We start from the raw sequence: 23,592 nt of genomic DNA on the forward strand, positions 1-23,592 counted from the left end.
TGCTTATGGGCAGGAGAGAGCCCCAGGTAAGTAAAAAATCTTTGTAGTGTCCTGTCTCTGGTTTCCTTTAAGGTATGACTAGAAAAGCTCTATATAACACTCTTGGCCTATATACTTGTTCAAAAAGAGAAGCCAGTGGAAATGTCAGTGCTAAATTTCCTCTCCCCTCCTCCCCCAAAAGCATCCATTTAATAAATAAAAAGTTACCTGTTCCACTACTGTCATAAAAAAAGCTTTCTGTAATGCTGCAATTCTTGCTGCTTGGAACCACCTGGCACATGCTCATGGCCCACCAGTAGTCCCTGGACCAATGTCTGAGAACCATTTGTGTAGACTCTTTTACAGTAATAAAGTATGAAATCAAAATAGTAGCACACTTCATTGATCCTTGCATTCATATTTCATCAACTATTGCTTTCTCACTCTGTACAAATGTATAGAGTGATATAGATGTATTAACTCTTAGAAACATTTTCTTTGTGGAACAATAGGATCATCATCTAAGATGTGAAAACAGCATTGACGGCAACTTTATCTGAAAGCTTTGCTGACCAGTCAGCACTTTCCGAAGGGTCATCATCACCAGACCCAGCTGCTAAACATCCAGAGAGTGCATAAAATAATGCATATTTAATAAGCATACAGATATTTTACGTTCACCTAAGGTGAATGAATATCTGCGTACTAGATCTTACAAATATGGAATTAGTAGTATTAGTTTGAAATAATGTTGGGCTTTTTGGGGCCTGTTTGAGTAAATTAAGCAGGGCATAACTCTACAATAAAAAGTGAGTGCCACAAATGGTTTAGCCACTTTGGGGCTGCCACTAGTTAAAACTATGCTGCACTTGTGGATGCCTAAGCCTGTTGTGGGGAAGTTTTAACACCACTCAATCCCGTGCACGGCACACGATCCTGCATATCCTCTGGCACAAAACTCAGCAGTCTAAAGACAACTCTGTACCTCGTCAGAAGCCGAGTTCATTGGCTCCCTGATCACTATGAACCAATCACAGTGATCAGAAAGTAAGGATAGCCGATCAACGCAATTTCGTATTCGCAAATTTTACTGCAAAAATTTGAAAACTGGAAATTCACAGTGAGCCCTATTGACTTTAATAGCAGATAAACTAAAACCTTAAGGGTATCTCTGCAACCACAATTTCTTATAAAAAGGTGTGAATTTCAGACTCTGTATGGAACTAAGCCATAAAAATTGGGAAATTACTTGCTGAATAAATATTTGAATTTCAGCCTCTGTATGAGACAGAGGCCAGAAGTAAGTGGCATGCACCAGGGTAATAATATGATTATTTTTTTCTTTTTAAGTAAAGCAAATTGAAATAGGAGCACACAACATACTGCCGGGTGGTGGCGGATAGTGCAGGATTGCTGTGCCTCTGGACAGGGCAGCTTGAGACCTGGAGTAAGTGGCATGCGCCAAGGGTCGCCTCGAAAGGACACATCAGTCTGCAGCCATCGCGTATGATGGGTAAAAATAACGCATTTTCCCAGATACTGTCCTACTAGTCAGTGCACACAGGTACTATTCACTGCACATTGCTGCTGGTACAGCCAATGCAACATAAGCAGCGTCAAATTCCATCTGGTGACTCTGTCACAAACAAGGTGTCTCACAGGCATTTTGTATTGCTGCTTAATGTCAGAAATGTGAGCCATGGCTGTCAGCCATAGTCAGGAATAAGCAACCACTTTCCTGGCCTGCTTCAGGACATCTTGGAATCCAGGGTACTTGTCCACGAAACGTTGCACACTTAGAATTAATACATGTGCCATGCAAGGAACCAGGGGCGTAACTACAGTGGAGCAGCCCCTGAAACTGCAGGGGGGCCAAGAGCTGTAAGGGGGATCAACTACTTCTTCACTCCCTCTGATATAGGGGTCCATCCTAAAATTCAGATCTAGTGTTATTATGGCTAGACTTGTGATGTGTGTGATGATATGATATCATATGATAATCATATGATCCTTGCAAAATGGGCTCCAAGGCTGTGAGGGCCACCAAGGATAAGCTAGGGAAAGGGTGTGAACATATTGGGGCCCAATCAAAGTTTTGCTGGTGGGCCCCAAGATTTGTCATAAAGCTCCTGCAAGGCACATGAGTCAAAATTGCCCATTTTCAGTGCAGACTCCAGATTGGTACCATTGTCACAGACTATCCTAACATTGTGGAGTCAGCCACTCAGCCCCGGGCCGCCCATGAATTGAAGTGATGCAGCTTCCTCAGGTGGGGGAGGGGGCTTCACCAGGCAGAAACAGTAAGTGAGTGCGCCTGGCCTGCTGCCCCCCACTTTACTGCTGATCGTCTGGACATCACCAGGCTGAATTGACACCCCCTAGCCCCTGCCCACCACCCAGGCTACCGGCTTCCCCACATCATGATGGCTGGCGGAGGCAGAATCTGGAAGTGACCAGAAGAGCTATGCCGCCTGCCGCCCGCACAGCCTATCACCCGACACTCACACAGGCTGAGTGTAACGATCGGTGTAACACAGAGAGGATCTGATTATCGGTGATCTGCAGTATCACCGAGAATACAGATATATACCCGATTATCGATGATCTGCAGTATCACCGATAATCAGATATATCTCTAACCTCTGGACACCTAAGTAATATGAGTGTTTGGTGCAACAGTAATACTTTGAGGAGAGCACCCGTATAGAGGGTGCAAGGCAGTAGAGATACTGCCCAAAGAACAGGCTCCTTCCAAAAGCCTGAGGTTCCCCAAGGGGAGGAGTCAGGCTGAGAATGGGAAGGACCAGAGTGTGAGTGACACCAATGGTGGAGTGTCACTGACAGATCTGTGAACTATCTCTAAACAGAGGAGATAGTTCTCGAGGTCAGACAAGCCAGGTCGGCAACAGACAGACAGATTAGATACAGAGGAAGGAGACAGATTCGGAATCCTAAGGCAAGCAAGGTTTGGCAACGGAGTATCAGATATAGCGAAGTACCAAATCAGAGATCAGAAGAGAGGTCAGGAAAGCAGAAGGTCATAACAAATAATCAACAATGTCTAGTCTTTAGGTGTGAGCTCCTTGATCATCAACACCCTGGAACTAGTCTGAAGTATAACAGGATGGTAAAGCTAATTCCTAGTCTTGGGTGTGAGCTCCGTAGTCATCAACACCCTGGAACTAGTCTGACTGATAACACAGATAATACACAGTAATCCTAGTCTTGGGTGTGAGCTCCGTAGTCATCAACACCCTGGAATCTAGTCTGAATAATAACACAGATACTGACAAAAAGGTCTGAGTGCTACCACGTAGTGATCGCAACAGCAGACACCAGAGAAATGACCAGCATCCAGTATATATACCAAAGCGCTCTCCAGCGCCTCCCCTAAGTGCTGGACCAATAAACTGATAGAATTGTCAGCTGACCGGCTTGGTCAGCTGACACCCTTCTGGCTGTCATAAAAGCTCTGCCTCTCAGCACGCGCGCGTGTCCTTCTGAACCTGTGTGGACTATCAGTCCCAGCCACACCAGACATGTGTTGTAATGCATCCGCTGTGCTGGACGCGGAACCAGCCGCACCGCTATCAGAGCATGCGGCGGTTTCTCCGCGTTCAGCCATACTGACAGATGTAGGCTTATGCGTGCAAACTGACGCGTTAGACGTATCAGCCGCCTTGCTCTGAACACCCGTGGCGGCTTTTCCGTGTTTTCTCACAGTACCCCCCCCCCCCCCCCCCCCGAGGAGTGGACTCCGGACAGCTCCTACCCGGCTTCTTAGGATGTAGGGCGTGGAACTCCTTCTTTAATTCATCCGCATGCATGCGGCAATCAGGTACCCATGTTCTTTCCTCAATACCATAACCCTTCCAGTGAACTAAATACTGTACTGAGTTCTGTACAATACGTGAGTCTAAAATCTTTTCCACTTCATACTCAGGTTGGTCATCCACCATCACAGGTGGAGGAGGAGTGGAACCTACATGCACTGCTGGCTTAAGCAGGGATACATGGAACGATCTTACACCACGCATGCTGGCAGGAAGATCAATGGCATAAGTAACATTGTTGATTTTCCTGGTTACTGGGAAAGGGCCCACAAATCTGGGTCCTAACTTGGGCGAAGGCTGTTTTAAAGTCAAATGACGAGTGGACACCCAGACCAAGTCTCCTGGCCGGAACTTCCACTCTATGGAACGTTTCTTGTCAGCTTGACCTTTCTGACTCTGAAAGGCCTTCTCTAGATTCTTTTTCACGATCCCCCAAATGTTCTTAAATGACTTTTGCCAAGCCTCCAAAGCTGGAAACGGAGTGGAAGCTACTGGCAGTGGGAAGAACTTAGGCAACTTTCCAGTTACCACCTGAAATGGAGAGAATCCAGAGGAAGAGCTCTTTAAATTATTGTGTGCAAATTCTACAAACGGCAAGAACTTGACCCAATCATTTTGCGCATCCGCAACATAACACCTTAGAAACTGTTCCAGTGACTGATTAATTCTTTCGGTCTGACCATTGGTCTGTGGGTGGTAGCCCGACGAAAACGACAGTTCCATGCCCAATTGATGACAAAATGCCCTCCAAAATTTAGAAACAAACTGGACTCCCCGATCTGACACTATATTTTCCGAGATGCCATGTAGCCGGAAAATGTGCATGATGAAAAGATCGGCCAACTCCTGGGCCGAGGGGAGTCCTTTCAGGGGCACGAAATGGGCCATTTTACTGAATCTGTCGACTACCACCCAAATGACCGACATGCCTTCAGACCTCGGGAGCTCACCCACAAAATCCATGGACAAGTGGGTCCATGGTTCACTCGGGGTGGGCAAAGGCTGCAATGTTCTCACAGGTGCAAGATGGGAGGATTTGCTTTTTGCACACACTGCACATTCTCTCACATACTCCTTGCAGTCAGTTGCCAATGAAGGCCACCAAGCACACCTAGCAACAAGGTCCTGTGTTCTGGCGGCCCCAGGATGTCCAGCATTTTTGTGGGAGTGGAACATCTGCAATATCTGGAGACGAAACGGCAATGGTACAAACATGACCCCTTCAGGCTTTCCCTCAGGAACATCCTGCTGGAAGGGACTTAAAGTCTCCATCCAGTTCTTCCAGGTCTCTGTGGCTGCTAATACCACTTTCTGTGGGATAATAGTCTCTGGGTCTGAGGGCTGTGCTGTCTCTGGTTCAAAGCATCTGGATAAAGCATCTGCTTTAATGTTTTTACTACCTGGAGTATACGTAATTACAAATCTGAATCTCGAGAAAAACAGTGACCATCGAGCCTGACGGGGACTCAATCTCTTAGCTCCCTCAATGTTTTCCAAATTTTTGTGATCAGTGTAAACTGTAATCATATGTTCTGCTCCTTCTAGCCAATGACGCCATTCTTCAAAGGCCAATTTAATGGCTAGGAGCTCCCTGTTGCCTATATCGTAGTTTTTCTCTGCTGGTGAAAACCTACGAGAAAAATAGGCACATGGGTGTAATCTTCCCTGCAACCCAGAACGCTGAGACAGCACAGCCCCCACCCTGACCTCTGAGGCATCCACCTCTACGATAAAGGGATAGGATGTGTCAACGTGTCTCAAAATGGGTGCAGAACAAAACAGTTCTTTCAGAGTGGAGAAAGCAGCCAAAGCTTCAGGGGACCAGTGGTTGGTATCTTCCCCTTTCTTTGTTAGACTGGTGAGGGATGCAATGACTGTGGAGTACCCCTTTATGAACCTTCTATAGTAATTTGCGAACCCTAAGAACCTCTGGATAGCCTTCAGTCCCACTGGCTGAGGCCACTCCAGGACAGCAGAGACTTTGGCAGGGTCCATAGAAAGGCCCGAGGTAGAAATTATGTACCCTAGAAAGGCGACAGATGTTACCTCAAAAATGCATTTCTCCAATTTAGCATAAAGCATGTTCTGTCTTAGCTTGTGCAGCACAAATCTGACATGAGCCCTGTGCTCTGAGAGGTTATCTGAGAAGATTAGTATATCATCCAGATATACCAGGACAAATTTACCCAAAACCTCCCTGAACACCTCATTAATGAGTTCCTGAAAGATGGCCGGAGCGTTACACAACCCGAAGGGCATCACCAGGTACTCGTAAAACCCATCGGGTGTGTTAAAGGCCGTCTTCCACTCATCGCCCTCTCTGATTCGCACCAGGTTGTATGCACCCCGCAAATCCAATTTTGAGAAAATCTTAGCATTGGTGATCTGAGTAAATAAATCGTCTATCAAAGGTAAAGGATAGCGATTCTTTACTGTGATTTTATCCAGACCCCGATAATCAATGCATGGCCATAGGCCTCCATCTTTTTTCTTTACAAAAAAGAAACCTGCTCCAGCAGGTGACCGGGAAGGGCGAATGAACCCTTTAGCTAAATTTTCACGGATGTACTCCTGCATGGCCAACTTTTCCGGCCCAGACAAATTGTAGAGATGACCTCTAGGGGGCATACAACCAGACCGGAGATCAATGGGACAATCGAAAGGGCGATGTGGAGGAAGTTTATCGGCTGATTTAGGACAAAACACGTCTGAAAAATAAGAATACTGATCCGGCACTCCCTCCATGTGAATCTTGGTCTGGCCCAAGGTTACCTTCGCTAAACAATGATGAAAGCAATGGGACGACCAGCTTGTTAGCTGACCAGTGGCCCAATTAATCTGAGGGGAGTGAAGTTGTAACCAAGGCATGCCAAGAATGATCGTGGAGGTTGTCATGTGTAATACAACAAAAAACAAATTCTCCCTATGCAGCACCCCTATAGTGACTCCCACCTCTGGAGTCTGTGACAGAGGACTGTTACCCTGCAGAGGGGAGTCATCCACTGCCGTAACTTGAATCGGTGGTTTTACCGGGGTGAGCGGAATACCCAATTTTTTTGCAAATTCGTAATCCATAAAATTAGCCGCTGAGCCTGAGTCAATGAAGGCTTCAGTGACCTCAGACTTATCCTCCCACGAAATAGTACAAGGAAGAAGCAAACGTTTATCATCTAGGGGTAAAAATTGCACGCCTAGGGTACTACCCCCAACTACACCTAAGGCAGCAGCGTTTCCCGATTTCTTAGGGCAATTCTGTATTCCATGACCTCCCTCTGCACAATAAAGACAAATCTGCTCTAATATCCTGCGTCTCCGCTCCACCTGAGACAACTTTGACTGACCAATCTGCATTGGCTCAGGTGGAGGCGAGACGGAAGGAGGTGGAGTCACAAGGGCCGCAGCGTGGGATACCATTCTCACATGGCTACTACCCCGGGTCTGCCTCTGATAGCGCAGCCGGCGATCTATCCTGATGGTCGATGAAATGGCCTCATCGATGGACTTAGGTTCAGGCTGACTTAACATAAGATCGGAAACCTCATCTGACAACCCTGATAAAAAACAATCTAAAAGGGCAAAGGTGTCCCACTTGGCTGATACTGACCACTTCCTAAATTTAGCAGCATAATCTTCCACCGGACTCTTGCCTTGACGTAACCATTTGAGCTTCCGCTCAGAAGTCGAGGCAATGTCTGGATCATCGTAAATTATAGCCATGACTTAAAAAAATTCCTCTACAGAGGTTAGGGCCAAGTCTCCATCAGGCAGACTGTACGCCCAGGTCTGAGAATCACCTGATAACAAAGTTTTAATAAATGTAACCCTTTGGGCCATAGTTCCTGAAGAATTAGGTCTCAACTCAAAGTATGATAACACTCTACTCCTAAAATTTCGGAAGTCAGATCTGTGACCGGAAAATTTTTCAGGTACAGGCATACGTATGTCTGTGCTAAGAGGAGATCGCACTGATTGAAGTTCCTGAATAGCCCCAAATATCTGACATATCTGGGTCTGTTGGTTCAAAACTGCAGCGGAAAGTTGGCTTACCGCGGTGGTCAGTACTTCAACACGGCTATACAGTGCGTCCATTTGGGTTTGGTCTGCCGTTCTGTAACGATCGGTGTAACACAGAGAGAATCTGATTATCGGTGATCTACAGTATCACCGAGAATACAGATATATACCCAATTATCGATGATCTGCAGTATCACCGATAATCAGATATATCTCTAACCTCTGGACACCTGAGTGTTTGGTGCAACAGTAATACTTTGAGGAGAGCACTCGTATAGAGGGTGCAAGGCAGTAGAAATACTGCCCAAAGAACAGGCTCCTTCCAAAAGCCTGAGGCTCCCCAAGGGGAGGAGTCAGGCTGAGAATGGAAAGGACCAGAGTGTGAGTGACACCAATGGTGGAGTGTCACTGACAGATCTGTGAACTATCTCTAAACAGAGGAGATAGTTCTCGAGGTCAGACAAGCCAGGTCGGCAACAGACAGACAGATTAGATACAGAGGAAGGAGACAGATTCGGAATCCTAAGGCAAGCAAGGTTTGGCAACGGAGTATCAGATATAGCGAAGTACCAAATCAGAGATCAGAAGAGAGGTCAGGAAAGCAGAAGGTCATAACAAATAATCAACAATGTCTAGTCTTTAGGTGTGAGCTCCTTGATCATCAACACCCTGGAACTAGTCTGAAGTATAACAGGATGGTAAAGCTAATTCCTAGTCTTGGGTGTGAGCTCCGTAGTCATCAATACCCTGGAACTAGTCTGACTGATAACACAGATAATACACAGTAATCCTAGTCTTGGGTGTGAGCTCCGTAGTCATCAACACCCTGGAATCTAGTCTGAATAATAACACAGATACTGACAAAAAGGTCTGAGTGCTACCACGTAGTGATCGCAACGGCAGACACCAGAGAAATGACCAGCATCCAGTATATATACTAAAGCGCTCTCCAGCGCCTCCCCTAAGTGCTGGACCAATGAACTGATAGAATTATCAGCTGATCGGCTTGGTCAGCTGACACCCTTCTAGCTGTCATAAAAGCTCTGCCTCTCAGAGCGCGCGCGCGTCCTTCTGAACCTGTGTGGACTATCAGTCCCAGCCACACCAGACATGTGTTGTAATGCATCCACTGTGCTGGACGCGGAACCAGCCGCACCGCTATCAGAGCATGCAGCGGTTTCTCCGCGTTCAGCCATACTGACAGATGTAGGCTTATGCGTGCAAACTGCCGCGTTAAGATGCGGAATCAGCCGCCTTGCTCTGAGCACCCGCGGTGGCTTTTCCACGTTTTCTCACACTGAGGCAGTAATGATGAGCCGCTGCCCCCACCAGGGCCAGGATGGATGGTAAGCCACTGCTCCCCACCAGGAAGGATGGTGAGTGAGTCTGCTGTCCTTTCCTGGCATCCTATGTGTGCACTGTCTGCTGCCTGTCCACTCTTGCATGCAGGCATCAGGGATAATCATAGCTAGTGTGGTGGTGGATGGATTGAGCTGGCCTGGCTGGAGCCAGGATGAGATGGATGAGATGAGGCGGGACTGGAGCGAGAGGCTTACCTATGCCCCCAGGCAAGTAGTCTGCAGTGGCAGAGGTGACACGTGTGTGGGTGGGGGGGGGGGAGGGAGGTGTCACTGGTGACATGATTGATCCCACAGTGTGCATGTGTTGAACAGAGCTTTCTGTGGAGTGTGGAGCATGTGCCTAGTCACTGGTAACATGACTGATGATCACACAGGGGATCCAAGCAGAAGCAGAAGGGGTGAAAATTGAAACTGTTAAAGTGAACCTTACCTGAGATGGCAGTGGGGGAAACATTCATACATGCCTGGGGCTTCCTCCAGACCCCTTCAGATCATTGGCTCCCTCACCATTCTCCTGGGCTTCCTTGATCTGCTGTTTCTCTGGTCTGGTCGTACTGCGTATGCACACCACCATGATGCTCACATCGCCAGGAGGGTAGTGCACCTGCGCAGTACTACTGCCCAGAGCAGAACGCTCCTGGCGAGCAGGATGGCGGTGAACGGGCAGCCAAACTGGGCATGCCCTAACTGGCCCCAATTGGAGAAACTTTAGAGGACCCTAGTGGTGGATTGAGGCGGCTTGGGAGGACAACGAGGGAGCCAAAGGTCTGAAGGGGTCTGGAGGCTGCCCCAGGTATGTATGAGTTTTCCCCCCACCCGTCTCAGGTACACTTCAAGCCCTCAGTGTACATTGCAGCTACAGCCTATTCTCTATTGCTTTCTTTTATCCTTTATGATGTGACTTTTCCACTACATTGCAAATTTGCGATCCTGTTTCTACAGGGTTACTCAATACAACACCCCACTGCGAAACTAGCTTAAAAGCTATATACAGAGTGTTAAGACAGTTTCAATTAAAGCGGAATATGTACTGTATGTTTATAAGCACATAAAAATCATCTGATTTTACAAAGTTGCAGGCAACAATCCTCTTGAACAGTGGGACGCTTTCAACAAATTTGTGTCTTCACATGGTTTTCAACAAGCAGCAAAAAGTCCAGAACCGGCCCTGCAACCACTCATCAGCCTGTGTCTGTAGAGTGAACAGCAGTGCAGGTCTGATGTGGCTTTTTGCTTCTAGGCACAACATCCGCAACACAGCATGACACTGTTGTACCTGCATAGTAGAAGAGGCACTGGGGAGCTTGGGGTGCACAGGGAAAGAGGAGGGCGCAATGGATGAAGAGGACTCAAGCGATGAAGAGACTGCAGAGGAAGCAAGCCTATAACCAGGCTTGCATCCAGAAACACTGGTATGTAGCATGCCTCTAGTTTTAAATTATAGATTCACATCAGCCCAACATGTAGACATCCTGTTTCTGACTTTTGGTCTGCCTCAGCACATGGCGGGGATTTATATGGCTCTATGGGATAGGGCTTGGACCAGTACAACAGAGTAGTACCCCTTTTCAAAATCCGGATTGACCCGGATCTGGATACCCAGATATCCAGATCCAGATATCCGAATTTGAACTTTTGGGTATCCGATCCGAATCGGATATCCTACCCCAGGTATCCGGGATATCCGGGCAAATTCGGATATCCGGATAGAAAAACTACAAGTGGCCTTTAAATTGCTTTAAACACTTTTTTTTAGGGTAAATGAGGCATGTAGCATCATTATTTTTTAAAGGGGAACACTAATTGATGATGTGACTTAGCACGTGTCACTTGGCACTTCGCTCGTGTCACGTGTCACTTGGCACGTGTCACGCCACGTGCCACGTGACACGTGCCAAGTGCCACATGACACGTGCCAAGTGCCACACACCACGTGCCTAGTGCCACACACCACGTGCCACGTGACACGTGTCAAGTGCCACACTTGGCACGTGTCACGTGGCACTTGGCACGTGTCACATGGCACTTCGCTCGTGTCACATGGCTCGTGTCTCGTGGCACTTGGCATGTGTCACGTGGCACTTGGCACATGTTACATGGCACTTGTCACGTGTCACATAGCACATGTCACTTGGCACCAGTGGTGCTCATCTGAGCTAGGATATCCGAGGTACTCGTTTATCCTAGCTCTTTTTTCACTATTCAAGCTCAAATACCGAACTCGAATAGTATTAGCTATCTGGGCTGTGCTATCCGAGCGCACTCGGATAGCAAGCAGCTATCCGGAGATATCCTAGCTATCCGAGCTCGGATACCGTCACGAGCTCGGATAGCGTCACGTCTGACGTCACCTCGAGTCCTCACAAGCGAATCAGAGGGCTCCCAGCCCTCTGACGGCAGCCAATCACAGAGGGGGAGCCTGGCCAAGCCCCTCTCTATAAATAGAAGACGCCGTCTTGCCTCACTCGTCCTGCTTGCGACTTACTGACTAACTGTACTGAGAGACTGCTCCAGTGTGTTTGGTCTGTGTGCAAGTGCATTTATATTGTTCTAAACCAAGCGTTTTTACACTCCAACACTTGATCTTCAACTGTATTGCTGTGTATTGTAGATAGATTGTATTTTAGGCAGTTTAGTTTGTGTTATTAGGGACTAGGGAGGGAGACTGTCACTGCTGCAGCTGCAGCCAGCAGCTAGGCCCTGTGCCTAGGCAAGGCAGCCTGCCCTGCTCTGTGCTCTAGTCTCTAGTTACCTGTGCTCTCACCTGTCCTACTCTACTGTACTAATACGTCTGTGTTAGATAGATTTGTACTATTTTGTAGTTAGCAAGGCCCAGCTTTACTGCTATACCTGTTCTGTATCTGCTCTCTGTAATCTATTCACACCTGTTCTATTATTTAGCTAGATTCTTCTATTGTTTAGTTAGTAGTACTGTAGTGTACTCTAGTCTGTATTTAGGGACCGTCCGTTACCTAGGGTCTTTGTGTGCGCAGTGTACATCTGCGCTGTCCGCACCTTCTCGTTAGTGCTACACCCGTCCTATTTTTTTTCTATTACTTCTATTGTGTATTTGCTGACTTGTACTGTAGTCTGTGTATAGGGACACCGTCAGTCAGCGTCAGCTAGGGTCTTTGTGTGCGCAGTGCACGTCTGCGCTGTCCGCACCCTCTCGTTAGTGCTACACCCGTCCTATTGTTTCTATTACTTCTATTGTGTATTTGCAGACTTGTACTGTAGTCTGTGTATAGGGACACCGTCAGTCAGCGTCAGCTAGGGTCTTTGTGTGCGCAGTGCACGTCTGCGCTGTCCGCACCCTCTCGTTAGTGCTACACCCGTCCTATTGTTTCTATTACTTCTATTGTGTATTTGCAGACTTGTACTGTAGTCTGTGTATAGGGACACCGTCAATCAGCGTCAGCTAGGGTCTTTGTGTGCGCAGTGCACGTCTGCGCTGTCCGCACCCTCTCGTTAGTGCTACACCCGTCCTATTGTTTCTATTACTTCTATTGTGTATTTGCAGACTTGTACTGTAGTCTGTGTATAGGGACACCGTCAGTCAGCGTCAGCTAGGGTCTTTGTGTAGGCACTGCGCACTCTCTCGTTAGCGCTACACCGATCTCTGCTGTAGAGTACACCTGTCCGTCACCTCTCACACCCACCACCACCAGTCCCACCCCGTTAATGTACCCCACTTGTCCCACCCGCCTTTACATACATAAGGTTTTTTTTTCATTTGTATAATATTAAAAATATACGATGTCTGGCACTGGCAGCCGCGGTTTGGGCAGGGGCAGCAAGAGCAGCAAGGGCATCGCCAAGAGAGGAGGTTGTGGGCGTGGCAGCCACGCCAGCACCACCATGCGCAGTTCTGCGTCTGCACCAGTGGCTATTCCGCCATTAGCCACTGGCCGTGGACGCCTTGGCCGCCCAACAGCTGGGAGTCACGCTGCAGAGACACAGCAGCAGCAGCGTGTGGTGCAGATGTTCCTCCCACCGCCAGGTCGTAGCCGTCCTATTGAGGAGAAGGACGCAGACTCTGTGGTGGAACTGATGGTGGATGAGCAGGCCACCATTAGCTCTGGAACCGAGTCCTCCACCCCCGCCACCACTCCTGTTTGCAAGAGCAGCAGCAGCCTACCAGAACTGCCTGGGGAGGAGGAGTGCAGTTCTCCAGACCCAGCGGGCGACACCAGCACCCTGTCACTCAGCGCCTTCTTATCCCCAAGCGCAGTGGGGTTATGGAATGCTGTTGCGGCAGAATTGGAGGAGAAAGGAATGCTCATGGGTACTTTGGGGGATGATGCTTTGGACAGTCAGACAGTGGTGACTGTCCATCCGCCCATGCATGCAGAAGGGGAGTTTGTGGGATCCCAGCATGACATGTTTGCGGAGGGGGAGGATGATGATGACAGGGTGAAGGACAGAGACTGGGTGCCAGGTCCTGGGAGTGGGGATGTCATCAGCTCTGAGGAGGAGGAGGAGGAGGATGCGTCTGTGGGCCTTGCAAGAAGGATCAGCATCGCAGGCATGGGCAGGATCACAAGTGGGCGTGGTATGCAGGCCACACAGCGTGCTGATCCAGAGACGAGTTCTGCCAGTGCCACCACCAGCCGCACCAAGAACCCCCCCAACCACCACAGGGAGACCAGCGGCAGCAGCACCTTCCAGCCGAAGGGGCAACTTCACCTCCCCAATATGGAATTTTTTCACCCTGCCATATGTGGAGTGCAAGTATGCCTCCTGCAACCAGTGCCGCAAGCAGCTCAGCAGAGGGAAGGAGCCCTCTGCGTTTGGCACCACCTCTCTGGTCAACCATCTTGCAGGGAAACACTTTCATGAGCATGAGGAGTTCGTGAAGTTGAAGGAAGCTGGCAGTAGCAGTGGCAGACCCGCCACCACTGCGAAGCCGTCGGCAGCAGCCACCCGCCCTCCTCCATCTCCTCCAGCAGCACCAGCAGGAGTGCGTCAGCAACGCACTGCTCCTCCTCCCTCTGCAACTCCTGCCGCCGACACTGAGGCCTGTTCTGGCAGCCAGTCCTCAGTGGCCTCCTCTGCTCCCTCCAGTGATTCCTGTGCCAGCAAAAGGCGTTGCCAGACCCTGCTCAGCGACACCTTCCAGGGGGTGGTCAGGGTTCTGCCTCCCAGCAGCCGTCGCGTGCGTCAGCTGAATGGCTTGCTGGCACGGGCCATGTGTCCCCAACTCCTGCCTTATTCCCTTGTGCAGGAGGGGAGCGACATGCGTGTGCTCCTGATGTGTGCAGCCCCCGATTGGCCAATCCCCAGCTGACATTTTTTCGCACGCACGGCCATCCCTGCACTTCACCGCTTTGTGATGGCCAATGTCGGGAGAGGGCTGGAGCATGCGGTGGGTCAACGGGTTCACGTCACCATGGACTCGTGGAGCAACCGGTTTGGGACAGGCCGCTATCTGTCCTTCACCGTGCATTGGGTCAGCTTGGTGGAAGGGGGTGAGGATGGGGGAGCAGCATCGGGCACCGTCAGAGCAGCAGCACCAACAACGCAGTGGGTGGTGCCACCATGCAGGGTCAGCGGAATTGCAGCAGGTTCCTCTGATCCGCTTCCATCCTCCGGCACACCAGCCCAACTCCCCCGCCTCAGCAGCAGCGTGAAGCCCCGCCACTGCCAAGCGCTGCCGGAATTGGTCAGCCTGGGGAAGACCAAACTGACGGCGAACCATGTCCTGGCCAAACTCCGAGAGCAGGAGAGGAATTGGCTGACCCCCAGAGGCCTCAGAGTCAGAGAGGTGGTGTCCAACAATGGGGCAAACCTGGTTGCTGCAATCAGCAGGGGAGACCTGACCCACATCCCCTGCCTGGTGCACGTCCTGAACCTGGTAGTCCAAAAGTTCCTATGGACCTACCAGGGGATGGACCGACTCCTTGAGGCGGCAAGGAAGGTTGTGCGTCATTTCTGGCTCTCGCCTGCAGCCGTAGCGAGCCTGGAAGAGGTGCAGAAGGAGCTGCACCTGCCACAGCACCGGCTCATGATCGATGTTCCAACTCGCTGTAACTCCACCCTGGCAATGTTGGAGCGTCTGGTTGAACAAAGGCAGGCTGACAGCCAATACCTTGCATGAGCAACAGTTGCCTCCATCACTGCAACTGGGCGTGCCGCCACCAACCTCCCGTCCATCATCTCCACAGAGGACTGGGGGCACATGCAGCAGGTGTGCTCAGTCCTGGCACCCTTCCTGCAGGCCACCAACATGGTAAGCAGGGACCATGCAATGGTGTGCGAGTGGGTACCCTTGGTGTGTGTGCTGGACAGGGCCCTGTATGCACTGGTGGAAGAGGGAGCGGCAGCCTTGGACCAGCAGGAGCTGCAGGAAGGGCTTGGAGTTGGTGGAGGTCCCTGACCTTGCTGCTGATGAGGGGGAGCAGCAGAGCGCAGCTGGAGTGATGCGGGGGTGGAGAGAGGATGAGGTGGAGGAGGCAGAGGAAGAGGACAGCACTGTCAGCTCTGGGGCTGCCGATGATGTGCCAACAGACGTGGCCAGACTCTTCCCAATGGCAGCGCACATGCTGAGGTGCCTGCACAAGGACCCAAGGGTGATCCAGATGAAGCAGAGGGAGGACATCTGGATCTGCATGATGCTGGACCCACATCTGAAGGGGAAGCTCAGCCAGTTCCTGCCTGCAGGAGGAGACCGTGCGCAACAAATGAGGGATTTGCAGCTGTCCCTTGTTGAGCGCTTGGAGGAAGCCTTCCCTCAGACATCCACCCCCACTGTCCAGCCAGCACAGAGGCAGCAGCAGGTGTCTGCATCCACCAGCAGCAAGCGCACGTGCACCACAAACCTGCTGTCTCTGACCCAAGAGCTCTACATGAGTGTAGAGCTGCCAAGGACTAGAGAGGAGGTGCCTGCAGCAGCATCCTTCTCCAGTCACAGGCAGCGCTTGACCCGCATGGTGGCTGACTACATGGGGTCCTTCAGCGGGCTTGACAGCATGGCCCCTGTTGATCCCATGGAGTATTGGGTCAAGCACCTGCCGATCTGGAGCGAGCTTGCGCAGTATGCCCTGGAACTGCTCTCCTGCCCCCCTTCCAGCGTACTGTCAGAGCGTTGCTTTAGTGCAGCCGTTGGAGTCGTCACTGAGAAGCGATCTCGTCTGTCTCACAAGTCTGTGGACAGACTGACGTTTCTCAAAATGAACCAGGCTTGGGTGAAAGGCGAATTCCTGACCCCTGTTGTCGGCGAGAGGGGGACATGAAGTGGCGCACACACATTACACCTGCTGCTGCTGTATTTCTTCCTGCTGTCTGTGTCTCCAATGCCAGGAAACACATTACAAGGTGCTGCTGCCCATGCGCCACCACCTATTATGCTCAAAAATAGCTGCCTGTCCTGCATTATTTATTTTGGAAAAAAAAAAAATTAAATTATTTTAGAGGTGTCCGGGTTGAAAACTGTGCTGTCCCAATTGTGTATTGGACACAATGTGGGCTTCACGACCGCTGTCTGGAACCTCATGCTGTTTATTTACGGCCCTGGAACCACCGCTAGGAACCAGGGCCTATTATGTCTCGCTGCCTGCCCTCCTGCTGCCAAATGCCAGTCTGCCACACACACTCATCCTCCCCACGCTGCCTGCTGCTGTATTTCTTCCTGCTGTCTGTGTCTCCAATGCCAGGGAACACATTACAAGGTGCTGCTGCCCATGCGCCAACAGCTATTACGCTCAAAAATAGCTGCCTGCCCTGCATTATTTATTTTGGGAAAAAAAAAATTTAAATTATTTTAGAGGTGTCCGGGTTGAAAACTGTGCTGTCCCAATTGTGTATTGGACACAATGTGGGCTTCACGACCGCTGTCTGGAACCTCATGCTGTTTATTTACGGCCCTGGTGCCACCGCTAGGAACCAGGGCCTATTATGTCTCGCTGCCTGCCCTCCTGCTGCCTGCTGCCAAATGCCAGTCTGCCACACACACTCATCCTCCTCACGCTGCCTGCTGCTGTATTTCTTCCTGCTGTCTGTGTCTCCAATGCCAGGGAACACATTACAAGGTGCTGCTGCCCATGCGCCACCACCTATTATGCTCAAAAATAGCTGCCTGCCCTGCATTATTTATTTTGGAAAAAAAAATTAAATTATTTTAGAGGTGTCCGGGTTGAAAACTGTGCTGTCCCAATTGTGTATTGGACACAATGTGGGCTTCACGACCGCTGTCTGGAACCTCATGCTGTTTATTTATGGCCCTGGAACCACCGCTAGGAAACAGGGCCTATTATGTCTCGCTGCCTGCCCTCCTGCTGCCAAATGCCAGTCTGCCACACACACTCATCCTCCTCACGCTGCCTGCTGCTGTATTTCTTCCTGCTGTCTGTGTCTCCAATGCCAGGGAACACATTACAAGGTGCTGCTGCCCATGCGCCAACAGCTATTACGCTCAAAAATAGCTGCATCCATTTGAAAAAAAAAAATGTAATTAATTTAGAGGTGTCCGGGTTGAAAACTGTGCTGTCCCAATTGTGTATTGGGCACAATGTGGGCTTCACGACCACTGTCTGGAACCTCATGCTGTGTATTTATGGCCCTGGAACCACCGCTAGGAACCAGGGCCTATTATGTCTCGCTGCCTGCCCTCCTGCCTGCTGCCAGTCTGCCACACACTCAACCTCCTCATGCTGCCTGCTGCTGTATTTCTTCCTGTTGTCTGTGTCTTCACTGCCAGGGAACACATTACAAGGTGCTGCTGCCCATGCGCCAACAGCTATTACGCTCAAAAAGAGCTGCCTGCATTAATTTGAAAAAAAAAATTGTAATTATTTTAGAGATGTCCGGGTTGAAAACTGTGCTGTCCCAATTGAGTATTGGACACAATGTGGGCTTCACGACCGCTGTCTGGAACCTCCATGCTGTGTATTTACGGCCCTGGAACCACCGCTAGGAACCAAGGCCTATTATTTCTTGCTGCCTGCCCTCCTCCCTGCTGCCAGTCTGCCACACACTCAACCTCCTCACGCTGCTTGCTACTGTATTTCCTCCTGTTGTCTGTGTCTCCACTGCCAGGGAACACATTACAAGGTGCTGCTGCCCATGCGCCAACAGCTATTACGCTCAAAAATAGCTGCCTGCATTAATTTGAAAAAAATAAAATAAAAAATTGTAATTAATTTAGAGGTGTCCGGGTTGAAAACTGTGCTGTCCCAATTGTGTATTGGACACAATGTGGGCTTCACGACCGCTGTCTGGAACCTCATGCTGTGTATTTACAGCCCTGGAACCACCGCTAGGAACCAGGGCCTATTATGTCAGTCACATCACAGATCACACTGTCTGACACACACTACTCCTCCTCCTGTAGCTGCATTGAGCTTCTGCTGTCTGTGTGCTGCTACCACTGCCAGGGAGAACAGAAGAAGAACTATTTTCTGCTGCCACCTGCCCACCCACTCTCCTAACGGCAGCTATTAACACACTACAATAGCTGCAAGCCTGAAACTACTTCCTCCTCCTGCTGATGTCTGTGTTTTACCACCGCCAGGGTACACAGAAAAAGGGGCTGTGGCTTGCAATGTGCCACTACCTACCTATTATGCCATCAACACAAATATATAACTATGGTGTTATTAAAATAACATATTTCCACAAATGAAGTAAAAAAAAATATTACAAAAGAAAGGAAAACCAAGACGAAGAAGAAGAAGAAGGAGAAGGAGAAGAAGAAGGAGAAGGAGAAGGAGAAGGAGAAGAAGAAGAAGAAGACTTCCAACAACCATTTTGGACACACCTTCTCATGCAAACACTTTTCATGAAGTTAATTTTTTGATACCTTTTTTATAACTACTACATCACCACATAATCACTTGATGTTTTTCTTCATAAAAAGGGTGGTTTTATGCATCATTGACCTCCAATACAAGTTTTAAAAGCTATTTAAGGCCAGCTCGAATATTTTACTCGAATACAGACTCGGATAGTGACGTCGGATATCCGAGGACGATTCGGATATTCGATTAACTCGAATATTGAACTTCGAGTGAATTTGGATAGTTTACTATCCGAATTCGACCAAACTCGAATAGGATAATGAGGTATCCGAGCAACACTGCTTGGCACGTGTCACGTGGCACTTGGCATGTGGCACGTGCCAAGTGCCACGTGACACGTGCCAAGTGCCACGTGATGAGTGCCACGTGATGTGACACGTGCCAACTGCCACGTGTCACATCACGCGGCACTCATCACGTGGCACTTGGCACGTGTCACATGGCACTTGTCACGTGTCACGTAGCACATGTCACTTGGCACGTGTCACGTGAAAAGTGCCACGTGACACGTGCCAAGTGCCACGTGATTAGTACCGCGTGATGTGACACGTGCCAAGTGCCACGTGCCACGTGACATGTGCCAAGTGACACGTGGCATGTTCCAAGTGCCACGTGACACATGCCAAGTGCCACGTGACACGTGCCAAGTGCCACATGCCAAGTGCAACGTGACACGTGCCAAGTTCCACGTGACACGTGCCAAGTGCTGAGTGACAGTTAGACAGCAGAGGAGAAGACACTAGTGCACACTAACTGTCACACTGGCACTGCTCACAACACAGCAGTTCTGTAGAAAGCTAACACAGTAGTACTACTACTCTAACAACTACTAGCACTGACTGCAGTACTACAGTACTAACTACACAATAACACAGTAATCCTATCCCCTAATCCCTAATCTAACCTATACTGTAGCTAGCTAAGGCTAATAGCTGGCCAGCATGCAGCAGCTGGCCTGGTCTGTGCACAGCACACACACAGACACATAGCAGCTACAGCAGCACTGGAGCACACACTCTGACTGTCACACTATGAAATCAAGCTAATTAACAATATAATAATAGTGTAGTGATAGTGAAGGGGTTTATCACTGAACCTTTTATCACTGTGTACAGCCCTTGCTAGGCCAGCAGCACTGGAGCACACACTATGGGCCTGATTCACAAAGCGGTGCAAACTTTTTAGCGGACTTTTGCGCGTGCAATTTGCCACGATTCGCGTGATCGCGGACTTTTGCGCGCGCAATTTGCGGCAAATTGCGCGAATCGTGGCAAATTGCGCGCGCAAAAGTCCGCGAAAAAGTTTGCACCGCTTTGTGAATCAGGCCCTATGACTGTAACACTATGAAATCAAGCTAATTAACAATATAACAATAGTGAAGGGGTTAATCACTGAACAGCTTATCACTGTGTGTACAGCCCTTGCTAGGCCAGCAGCACTGGAGCACACACTCTGACTGTCACACAATGAAATCAATCAAGTTAATTAACAATTTAACAATAGTGTAGTGATAGTGAAGGGGTTAATCACTGAACAGCTTATCACTGTGTGTACAGCGCTTGCTAGGCCAGCAGCACTGGAGCACACACTCTCACTGTCACACAATGAAATCAATCAAGTTAATTAACGATTTAAAGTGAACCTCCAGACTAAAAATCTACTCAGCAGCACTGAAAAGGCTTGGTGTTTCTTTAACAGTTTCACAGCATCAGAACTTTGTTTTTCTTATAGAAGTCTTATTTTTAGCTGCATGTTTAGCTAAGCTCCGCCCCATCAAAGAAAACTGCCCGGGATTTTTTCCCCTGATGCTGTGCAAAGTATGATGGGATTTCCTATGTTGTTGTTCATGTTGCCTAGCAACTGGGAGGGGTGATCAGGACACAGGACAGTTGGAACTGTGTCTCATGCTCCCTGTCGCCTTCTTTCAACCAAAAAGATGGCAGCCCTTATGAAATCCCAAACCTTTGCCTGTTCTTTTAAAACAGGGTGGGTAAGAGATTATATTACCTATCTATTTTAATTAACATAACTAATGTAACTTAATGACAGTATGTTTGTTTAGGCTGAAGTTCCTCTTAAACAATAGTGTAGTGATAGTGAAGGGGTTCATCACTGAACAGCTTTAGGTTTATAACTGTGTACAGCGATTGCTAGGCCAGTGCACTGGAGTATGTCTCTCAGTGAGCATTCTTAAGCAAGTGCCATGTGACACGTGCCAAGTGCCACGTGACATGTGCCAAGTGCCATGTGACATGTGCCAAGTGCCGAGTGACAGTCAGACAGCACAGGAGAAGACACTAGTGCACACTAACTGTCACACTGGCACTGCTCACAGCACAGCAATTCTGTAGAAAGGTAACACAGTAGTACTACTACTCTAACAACTACTAGCACTGACTGCAGTACTACAGTACTAACTACAAAATAACACAGTAATCCTATCCCCTAATCCCTAACCTGACCTATACTGTAGCTAGCTAATAATAGCTGGCCAGCAGGCAGCAGCTGGCCTGGTCTGTGCACAGCACACACACAGACACATAGCAGCTGCAGCAGCACTGGAGCACCCACTCTGACTGTCACACTATGAAATCAAGCTAATTAACAATATAACAATAGTGCAGTGATAGTGAAGGGGTTAATTACCGAACAGCTTATCACTGTGTATACAGCACTTGCTAGGCCAGCAGCACTGGAGCACACACTCTGGCTGTCACACAATGAAATCAATCAAGCTAATTAACGATTTAACAATAGTGTAGTGATAGTAAAGGGGTTAATCACTGAACAGCTTTAGGTTTATAACTGTGTACAGTGCTTGCTAGGCCAGCAGCACTGGAGCATGTCTCTCAGTGAGCATTCTCAAGCAAGGGACGATATGTCTCATCATGGCAGCCCTCCTTATTATACAGGTGGACTGGCCAGTGTTCCTTTCTGTGATTGGTTGCTAGGGCTTTTGCTGGGAGCCCTCTGATTGGCTCCAGGACGTTATCTCCTTAGTTACAGTATTTCGGATCCGGATATCCACAATATCCGCGGATATCCGCGTTATGCGACCAAATATCCGCAGATAGCTATCCGGATTTCTACAGAAATCCAGAATCCGGAATCCAGATTGGATAGCTGAAAAATGGTCGGATATCTGGGTTTCCCGGATATCCGGAATCCGGATGAGCACCACTGCACCAGAGTAGCCAAGCAGCTCAGGGTGACCCAAGCCACTAGGAAAGTATAGGGGGGAGACTGAAAAGCCCTCCTACTAACAAGCAATGCTTGGTGTGATTTGCCTTCTTAAAACAGAAGATAGATAAAGGGATAGAAGCAGTGAAAGCTACAGGGGTGATAAGAACTAGTGTTTGTTCGGTCTTTTCAACTGCAGAGTTTGTTTCTGCAAACTTCAGTACCTGAACAGCTCTGCATAGGCACAGAAGAGCTTCTTTATTTTTTTTTTTACCAAAAACTATTACAAAATAGTGTAGTTATATATTATTCCCATGCAATGACAGCAACTAGCAATGCTGTTGTGTGAGCTGGGGAATTGCTTTTGCTCAAAAATAATGTCATCTTTGTAAAAACCACAACTACATGGGCAATAAAGAGCATAGAAAAAAGTTTGTGTGTTATGTTATGCCAAACTGTAATTCCCCTTTAATGAAAGAAAGATGGCAACCTCCATTTTTCTCTCACGTCATATTCCCTTTAATCTTAAACCAATTCCTCACCCTTCTAATGTTTAACTATTGGAGCCTTATGCTCCAATAATTACAGCAGGAAAGAAAATATTGAAAAGCATTGCTCTGATGTGGGGTAGAACAAACATAGATTCAGATGTTCATCCACCTTCATGAACCTATCAGGACTCAAGTGAGACTGATTTAAGTAGTAGTAATATGTGTATACTTTCAGGTTTACAGTACCATTAAATTACATTTTGTGCACTCCACAAATGTTAGACCAAAAAGTTGTTCTTCATGGGGTAAGGCTGCATAGCATGATCAGGCCCAGATTTACCACACAGGAGCCTATAGGCGGTAATGTCCTGGCACCCTCCATGAACCTTCAAACCCCCGTCAAACTGTACTGCAAGTGTGCTGGCTGTCTTCTCTGTTACTTCCCTTGCACATCATAGGTAGCTACAGGTGCTCCTTAGTATTAGGTAGCCAGAAGTACCCTGAATATTAAGTAGGTTGAGGTTACTCCAAGTATTAGGTAGTCAGAGGAACCTTAGTAAAGTAATAGCTAGAGGTGTCCCTTAGTACTAGGTAGCTAGAGGAACCTCAGTATTAAGTAGCTAGAGGTGACTCTGACTGAAGGGAGATCTCATCAGTGGAATGCCGAAAGCAGGGTGAGTAACCTCTCATTTACACTCTAATTAGGACTTTGTATAGGGAAGGAGGAAGAGAGCCGCCTTTCCATCATTAGGTGCCTATAGGCATGTGCCTACAGTGCCTTTGGTGAATTCGGCCTTGAGTATGATAAAATTATCAAATTTTACTATAATGTACCACAACCGGATAATTTTAAACACATAAAACTGTTTTTAAATGTACATTCTACCTGCCTTGTTGCGATTATGAAGTTAAAATAAATCATCATGCACTAATCACATGT

The sequence above is a fragment of the Hyperolius riggenbachi genome, chromosome 9 (genome assembly GCF_040937935.1).
Source record: "Hyperolius riggenbachi isolate aHypRig1 chromosome 9, aHypRig1.pri, whole genome shotgun sequence".
Lineage (NCBI taxonomy): Eukaryota > Metazoa > Chordata > Amphibia > Anura > Hyperoliidae > Hyperolius > Hyperolius riggenbachi.